This window comes from Oreochromis niloticus, linkage group LG14 (assembly GCF_001858045.2).
Source record: "Oreochromis niloticus isolate F11D_XX linkage group LG14, O_niloticus_UMD_NMBU, whole genome shotgun sequence".
Lineage (NCBI taxonomy): Eukaryota > Metazoa > Chordata > Actinopteri > Cichliformes > Cichlidae > Oreochromis > Oreochromis niloticus.
The window spans coordinates 28,487,032-28,495,836 of record NC_031979.2 but is presented as its reverse complement, the minus strand read 5'-3'; the positions used below and the strand labels follow the sequence as shown (position 1 = coordinate 28,495,836).

The 8,805-nt window shown below is 40.4% G+C and overlaps 1 pseudogene; it reads left to right on the top strand.

The window, feature by feature from the left end:
* Positions 1–7,001: 7,001 nt before the first annotated feature.
* The window catches only part of LOC100699991 (odorant receptor 131-2-like), a 25,592-nt pseudogene continuing 23,788 nt past the window's right edge, over positions 7,002–8,805 (top strand).

Here is an 8,805-nt window from a genome sequence, read left to right as displayed (position 1 = left end):
AGCAGGGCGATATGACCAAAAATATTTATCACGATATACATTTGAGCATTTGCGATAACGATATAACTGACAATATAATTGACACTAGACAAAATACTTTATGACTCCACAACTTTATTAGTGCAAAAAAAAAAAAACATCAACGTATTTTCACTTAAACAAGCAGCTTTTTTTTATGTGCATTAAAGTTATATAAAGATTTAACAGTGCAAATACAAATTCCTTGCTCAAGGTTTAACCAAAAGGCATTTCCAGTGGAAATTGGCCGACATATCCTGAGCATAACCATGTATAATATCCACAAAACTTAAAAAGAGGTTATACACACACAATACGGTAATATTATGTTGAAGAACAGTACGTATCACTCCGCGAGGCTCCTGCCTACGATAGCCGTAATGCTCCAACAACCCATCAAGAGGTGCGGGTTTGTAGCTTAGCAAAGTCATACTAAAACATTTGACAGATTTTCGAGCGCCATGTACCACATAAAATCGTTTCAAGGTCAGTAAACACAACCAGAATTCATACATAAGGCACACGGGATTATAAGGGGCCGTGTCGATTTTCAGAAAAATCAAAGGATTGATTTTAAGTGTGCCGTATTTTCCAAAAAACACGGTAATAACGACGGCCCGCTAGCATGCTCTACCAAAAATAGTGCTTTGTTGTGTATCTGAGGGACGAAAGCTAAACCAGTTCCACTTCATTGAAGTTGCAGCATTTTTACAAACCAATTCTGGTTCATCTGTTTCATTCAACATATGAAAACAAAGGCACTGCGCATGCGCATTTTACCCATATTCTATCGGGATATTTCATTTTCTTATCGTTGCCCAACATTATACCGGTATTACCGTGAACGGTATAATATGGCCCAGCCCTAGTTGGCGTCACATCCAGGTGCTCAGAGTAATTGCTGAGAAGACTGCCCCAGCAATGAGCACCAGCAAGCACCATCATGCTCAGAAGAAGAGAATTTCTTTCATTAAGGCTCAAGAGAAACCCCAGGTGTGGCCACAGTTACAGCCTGCCTGCTCAACACAGCCTATGATTGGCAGCTACAGGCTGACCTGGGTAAACAGCTAAAGTCCCGCCTGCACATCTGATCTGATCTCAGGGCTCTAGAATGCGACCAATTTGGTCGCAAATGCGACCAAATTTTTCCGTGGTGCGACTAAAAAAAAACATTTGGTCGCACCGGTGCGACCAACTGTTACCAACATTTGGTCGCACCTGTTTGGGTAACAAAAAAAAAATCTCTGCAACTCTCCATGTGGTCAACAACAGACACACATTATGCCCCTATCGTGGACTAAACCAATCAGAGATAGTCAGGGGCGGGACCTCTCTGATTGGCCGTGGTCCAGTGGAAAGTGCAGGTAGAAGAGGGAGGTGAGTAGCTTTAATAAGGCGATATCAATTCATTAACGGATTCCACACAAAGACGTAAACACAGAGCGACCCGACGCATCAGAATCAGCTTTGTCTTTCTCGGCTTTCTCACCGGACGGCCCGCAGACGGACACGCTGTCGGAGCTTAGCGATTCTGATGCGTCGGGTCCGCGCTGTGTTTCCGTCTTTTTGCGCTGATTCTGAGCTGCAGGTTTTGTCTCTCCAACCAAAATTCGCCGAGCCAAAAAGAAGCAGCAAACTGCGCTTCACATTTGATCAATGTCGTCATGAATTCCCTCTGACTTTTGCTGTTTTGCTTCCACCACGATAAAAATTACACTTCCTACACAGCTCCCTGTGTGTACTTCAAGAACAGTTTCCCGTCTCAAATCTCTGTTTTCTGGATTATTCATTCGCTTATTACCCACCAGTCTACCGTTGTTTACAGCGCTGTCTTTTTCTTTTTTCATGTAAATGATGTCCGACAAGAAAGCCTAATTTCTGCTGTTCAATACTGAAGAAATTTAAACTTCTTAAAATTATGCAAAATTGCAGAATATTGCAGAATATTTTTAAGGTTATCTGCTATAAAAAGCCAGACCAGGAAAATCTCCTTCATGTTTTTCTGTGTTTTATTCTCAGTTACTATGACACAAAGGCATCTGCTGTGATGTTCACAATTCTGATGAAGTCTCACAAGTGTCAGTACTGATAAATGATCAGAATTATAATATTTCTGACTGTCTGAGGCTAAACTGAATCGAATCAGGACTTTGAGAACCGGAATCGAATGGATTATAGAAATCAGTGATGATATCCAGCCCTAGTGAGCAGCCTAGGCCTGAGAGAAGTGGATGTAGCTGTGGGTAATAAGAAAAGATGAAAAGAACTATTGATAACTTTTGTGTTAAGTTAAGGACTGATCCGTCTGAAATTCATAGCCAGCTCTGACATGGTGCCATCAATCTTTGAATGCTGAAAAAGCAGCAGTGTATCCAGAAAACACACTTTATGCTGCAATAAATGCACTGCCCAAGTGTCCCCTCTCCCCACTGCCTTTCAGCAGCATGCAACAGCAAACAGGTCGTCAGAGGAGGCCAAGATGATGATTAAGTTTAACATTTTCTACAATATTGACAAAGCACTTTAAGCACAAGATTGTTAGTTAATAATTTAGAAATGAATATTGTCTGTATGGACTTCCCCCCCAAAGAAGGTGCACATGTAAAACTGCGGTGTTAAGCGAAGCGGTTTAAAAATTTGAGTGCGCCTAACTTTTGTGCCGGTACGCCTAACTTTTGTGCCGGTACGCCTAAATTTTTTAAGTTAGGCGTACCGGTGCGCCCATGTCAAAAAGTTAGTCTAGAGCCCTGGATCTGATCTGGAACTTACAGTGCCCAGGGAAGAGCATAGCAATGAGTGGACAGAGTGGACAGTATATCTCTGCTGCCCTCAGATGGCTATTCACCCTATGCAGCGAGCTTAACATAAGAGGAGATGGTTCCAGGAACGACAGGACACGATCGGCGATTGTGGCTCAAGAGTTGGGAGTTCGCCTTGCAATTGGAAGGTTGCCGGTTCGATGTCAGTGTCCGGCAGCCTCGCCTCTATCATGTGCGCCCCAGGGTGGCTGTGGCTACAACGTAGCTTGCCATCACCAGTGTGTGAATGTGTGCGTGAATGGGTGGATGACTGGATATGTAAAGCGCTTTGGGGTCCTTAGGGACTAGTAAAGCGCTATATAAATACAGGCCATTTGTCTTTGTGTCTTTAACTGAAGACTGTTTTTTCCTCTTTTAATTTGTAAGACTGTGAACATACAGTAAAATAATATGTAAGCATCAGTATCGACTTATCATGTAACCAAAAACAGAAGTTAGCAACATAGCTTTTGTTATGCTTTACATTCACCATAAACATCTTTCCTTATAAGTTCAAATAACCTCTTAAGTAACATGAAAGTAACAAATCTTACAGAAAATAAAGCTAGACATTGCTTACTTACAGATTATGGTTCAACAAACTCCCCAGCGATGTAAACTGGGCTTAAAGTTGTGCAGCTTGTTTTCTGCTCCAGGCATTTTCTCACACTGCCTGCGTGAACTTTGCCTGCTGCTTATAACACATCACCAAAAGGGGGCAGTGAAGTGCACACAAAATAACTAAAGAAGAAGCCACAAAACTCAAGGGGTAATACTGCCCACTGGTGGGAAAACTGAGAAATGCCCCAGCCAAAGAAACCCAATAAAGCAACAACAGAGGGGCAGAATAATGTCCTTGGTTTCTTAACATAAAACTCACTGTTACAGCTAGTGGCAGTACAAAAGTGACCCCCTTAGAGTCACTTTTAATATAAATCCCATTGTTTTCCCCTGAGTTATTGGTTCTGTTATTAGTTAGCTAGCATAAACTAATGCTGTAGAAGGAAGGATGACACTTTACTGATGAATTCTCAGGTTTAATGGCAATAAACCCTCAGTTTCACAGTAAGAGGTGGGAATGTGTACACAAAAACAGCGTGGAAGTTAAAAATCCATACTCTTACAACCGTAAACGTTTACAACATAAAATAACTTAACCAATGACTTTACATGATATTGAAGTACACCGACTTCACAGATTCTTTTTGATGGTAGCGATCAGGTGGAAACTTTTACTTATAAAATCAGACGTCTTTGTTTGCACTTCACAATAAAATACAGATTCATCCAGAGACCTAGCTAACTAGCCTCCTTCCACTACGTCTACTGAGGTCTAGGTCACCAGTGTTGGGTAAGTTACTTTAAATTAGTAACTTAGTTACATTACTAGTTACTTCTATCAAAAGTAACTCAGTTACTTCAAGTTACTCGTTACTTTCAGAGTAACTAGTTACTAGGGAAAGTAACTTTGGTTTTACTCAGAATTCTCTTGTTAATGTGTTGCTTCCGTAACTGGATACCCAGCAAGATTGCCAGTCTTCTAGCTTGCTTACTTGCCACAAGTGCATTGTGCCACCTACCAATAGAAAGGAAAAAAATAATGTGCACATTTCCACAAGAGAAGTCCCACGCCTGGACCGTCGTTGACCGCCGCCATGATTCTAGCCTACGTCACAGCGTCAGTTGCGCTTTTTACATCCAACACAAAAACTGCAGTCGTGGTGCTTTCGATTGTACTCAGAACTCGGAAATTCTGCCTTCTGAATAGGAAGATGTAGGTAACACCAGACTGCAGATGAGCAGCATACAGAGCTGGACTGGGAAAAAAAAATCGTCCCGGGCATTTTGACTAGAGACCGGCCCACCATTATAGGAAAAATCATAAAGCCTTTGAATGAAAACAAACACTGTTGTGACAGTGATGTACACTGTTCTGATGGTATATATGTATCAATCTATCAATCGTTTGTTTTAAGACTCAGATAATTCTTTTTTAAAAGCTAGACATTTTAAATGAGAATAAGAAAGAAAAGTATTTCCTTGTGCCCCCCTTTCCCTGTTAATTAGGGGTGGGTTTAAAAAATCGATTCATCGATTAAAATCGATTCTAACTGGAATAAAACAATATCGATTCATTAAATCCTGAAATCGATTTTTTTTTTATACATATGTAGTTTGCCACGTATGAAACTTCCAAGTGGTTAACATGAGGAAGTCACGCGAGAGTTAAGTGACCTGGACGCATGAACCATCATGGCTACTCCCCTGAATGTGCCACCGAGCCTAAAGTCAGATGTCTGGCAATACTTTGGATTTAAGAACTGTGAAGACAGTGAAGAGCCGGACAAAAGCAAAGCTGTATGTAAGATGTGCAAAATGGAAGTAAAGCACTGTGGAAATACCACAAATCTCAGAAATCATTTAACGAGGCATCATCCAGATATCCCGCTAGCAAAAACGGCCGACACCAAGCAATGCTCACTCGAAAAGGCATTTGCAGTGAAGTTGGCATCCACTTCTCCACGTGCCCAAAAAATAACCCAGTCTGTCGCTACTTTCATATGTAAAGATATACGTCCGTACAGCGTTGTTGAAAATGATGGCTTCCAAAACCTCATTAATACGCTAGAACCACGCTATGTTTTACCAACACGCAAACATTTGAGTGAAGTGGTAATCCCAAACATGTATGAAAAAGTGAAACACGATGTTACAGCCTCACTCAAGTCAGCAGAGAGAGTCGCTATAACCTGTGACAGCTGGACATCCAGAGCGACAGATAACTACCTGACTATCACCTCGCATCATATCGACCAGGAGTGGAGACTCGTCTTATGTCTTACAGACAAGAACCACTGAAGCAAGCCACACAGCAGTTAATTTATCTGAAATTATGTTCAAAGCAATCGAAGAATGGGATCTTACAAACAAAAATCCAGTCATCGTAACTGACAATGCTGCAAATATGGTGCCAGCTGTAGAAATAACGGGCTGGTTGCACATTGGTTGTTTTGCCCATACACTCAATTTAGCTTCACAAGCAGGACTGAAAGTTCCAGCTGTTGCTCAGCTGCTTGGCCGAGTGAGACGCATATAGAGCTGGGCGATAAAACGATAACGATATGTATTGTGAAATAACTTTTTCTCGATAGAAAAATTAAACTATTGCGATAGGCCTCATCTCTCTTGTCCTCTTAAAAAAAAAAAAAGAACAGCCAATCCAAATTAAGTAGCGCAGAGCCGAACCAATCACAGCCGCAGCGTCATGTCACGTGACTTGTTACGTACAGCACAAGCGCCAAGGCGCACGTGTATTTGTTTTTGGAGCCGTGCAGCCCGGGTAATGAAGGAAAGGAGTTTGCCGACTAGAGAAAAATCAACCGAGAGCGTGAGCGAAGGTTACCGAAGAAAAAACAGATGATGGTTCCAATGCCGAAGAGCTTGTCGAACGGAAGGGCCACAGAAGTTCCGTAGTGTGAAGGTATTTCGGCTATTTCAAGTCTGACAAAAAACAGAGTAGCGCGCACTGTAAATTGTGCCGAAAGCAAGTCTGGAAATACAATAAAGCGGTGCATGCTCAATCTCTGACTGAAAGTGCTAATTCGTGATTCGGCTTTTGTCAGACTAAAGTAACTGTTAAAACTGTTTGAAAAGCTAAGCTATACAACAAGGAGAGATTGAGAATTTCCTTTTAGTTCTCAGTTTATTTGATATTGACAAACGTTAGTCAATTTTGTCTGTTCTTCTGTAAAACGACCTAAGATTTATTTTTAGAATTAATATTTTGTTTCTAAGTGGAATTGACAATTTAGTAGTCTGTTTTGTTTGTTCTATTTTGAAACTTAAACGCTTTAGCGGCTGCCTTTTGTGTAGTTTGCAATATTTGCCTTTATTTATCTGAAACTGAAGTCTCATGTTCCTTAAGTACATCTACCCTGTTGAACTTATTATGGGAAATAAATATTTTAATTAAAACAAGCTGTTAATTATTTCACATTTTACTTGTGAGCAACGGCACATTTAAATCTTACAAATATAGTTATTTGGCTTATATCGTGATATATATCGTTATCGCCTGAAATGAAAAAAACATATCGTGATATGAAAAAATCTTATATCGCCCAGCTCTAGACGCATAGCATCCTTTTTTCATCGCAGCACTGTTGCAAGTCGCAAGTTTAAAGAGAAGCAAAAGATACTGAATCTACCTGCCCATAAGCTGGTGACTGATGGGGTGACCAGATGGAACAGCACGTTGGAGATGCTGGAACGCTTCCTAGAGCAACAACCAGCAATCTCTGCAGCTCTGCTCTCACCTGAAGTGAGGAGAAGTGACAGTAATCTCTGTAGTCTTACAGAGGCTGACATAACTGATGGAGAAGATATAGTGAAAGCTTTGAAGCCGCTGAAAGCAGCCACACTGGTTATGTCTGAAGAAAAGTCCCCGACCCTTTCCATCATTGCACCTCTGCATGCACAGCTGCTGGAGAAGATGATCAGTGTCTCTCACGACTCCTCACTGATTAAAGACCTCAAGACTGCTGTATACGACAACTTGAAGTCAAGGTATGTTTATGAATTGTGTGTATATGCCATGAATGAGTGTAACTGTATGGATGCATGTATTACATGAAAATTCTTACTATAGTGAAAAAATATATATATTATAAAAATGTTAGTTAAGCCCTCTTGTCTAGTAATAGGCCTTTTGATTTTATATCTCTCTATCTATAGATGTTTATATATAAATTATGGAAACAAAGTCGTATATTAATGTTTCTGATCTTGCATGAGTGTATATGTAACCATGCACATGTATATCCAACATAATAAACTGAGTTAAATGTGCAAAATCTCTTTTCAAGATATGTGGCCCTAAAGGACAAGCTGTACATTGCATCAGCATTAGATCCTCGCTTTAAGGCCCTGCCATTCTTGTCCAAAGAGACCTGTGACAACACATTCTCTCAGTTGGTGTTGGAAGCAGCAGCCATTTCGTTGCCCTGTACCTGTGACATGTGCAATGACAATAAAGTTGAATTCTATTCTATTCTATTCTATTGTGAGTTACAGAATAAAAAACAAAAAATTATTGTTTTTTGCACTACTTGAGTTAGAATATAAATAGTAATTTCTTTATTAAATAAGTTTTCATTTTTCTACAGCGAGAGTCTGATGGTGAAACATCTGAGGAAACTGTCCCTGACATCTCTCTTGGTGGTGTTGATGAAGTGGATTATGCCCCTCCAATTAAGAGGTCAAAGGACTCTGCATTAATTTTTCTCCTTGGGCCAGCCTACTCAACAAAGACCACAGCACCACAGAAAACACCAACTCAGAAGGCAAAGGAAGAAGTGAATGGATACAGGGACGTTGAGCCTGTTGCACTTTCTGAGGATCCTTTGATCTGGTGGAGGGACCATGAAAGGGAGTATCCTCTTTTGGCTCTACAAACAAAGCAGTATCTTTCCATACCTGGGACCAGTGTTCCTTCTGAACGAGTGTTTTCAACTGCTGGTGACATTGTTACCGCACAAAGGAGCTGCCTGACTCCACAACATGTAGACCAGCTTCTCTTCTTGCAGAAAAACCTTACAGTCTCAAAGAAGTGAGGGGGTAGTTATAAATAAGGCTAAATTGCATGAGTTTCACAGATGTTTTGCAATACTGTTCAGTATGTTTTCATTTTTTGAAGTATTTTAAAAGGCAGTTTTTCATTTTCTGATCGGTCAGTTTCTGTCAGTTCACTTGTACACGCTGTGTTATCCTGTGTGTCTCCAAACCACAATAGTGGATTTCAGAAAAAGCTGTGTGAGACACTAACAGCAAAACTATTTCTCTGAGGTTTTACTGATGTTTACAAAAGATATGTTCTATTTGCACTGGATCCCTGATCCACTTGAAATGTATGTATGAAAATAAATATATACTAATGTTAATTAAAAACTAGAAAAATTTGCATTTCCTGCGAAAATGCAGTGTGGATGCT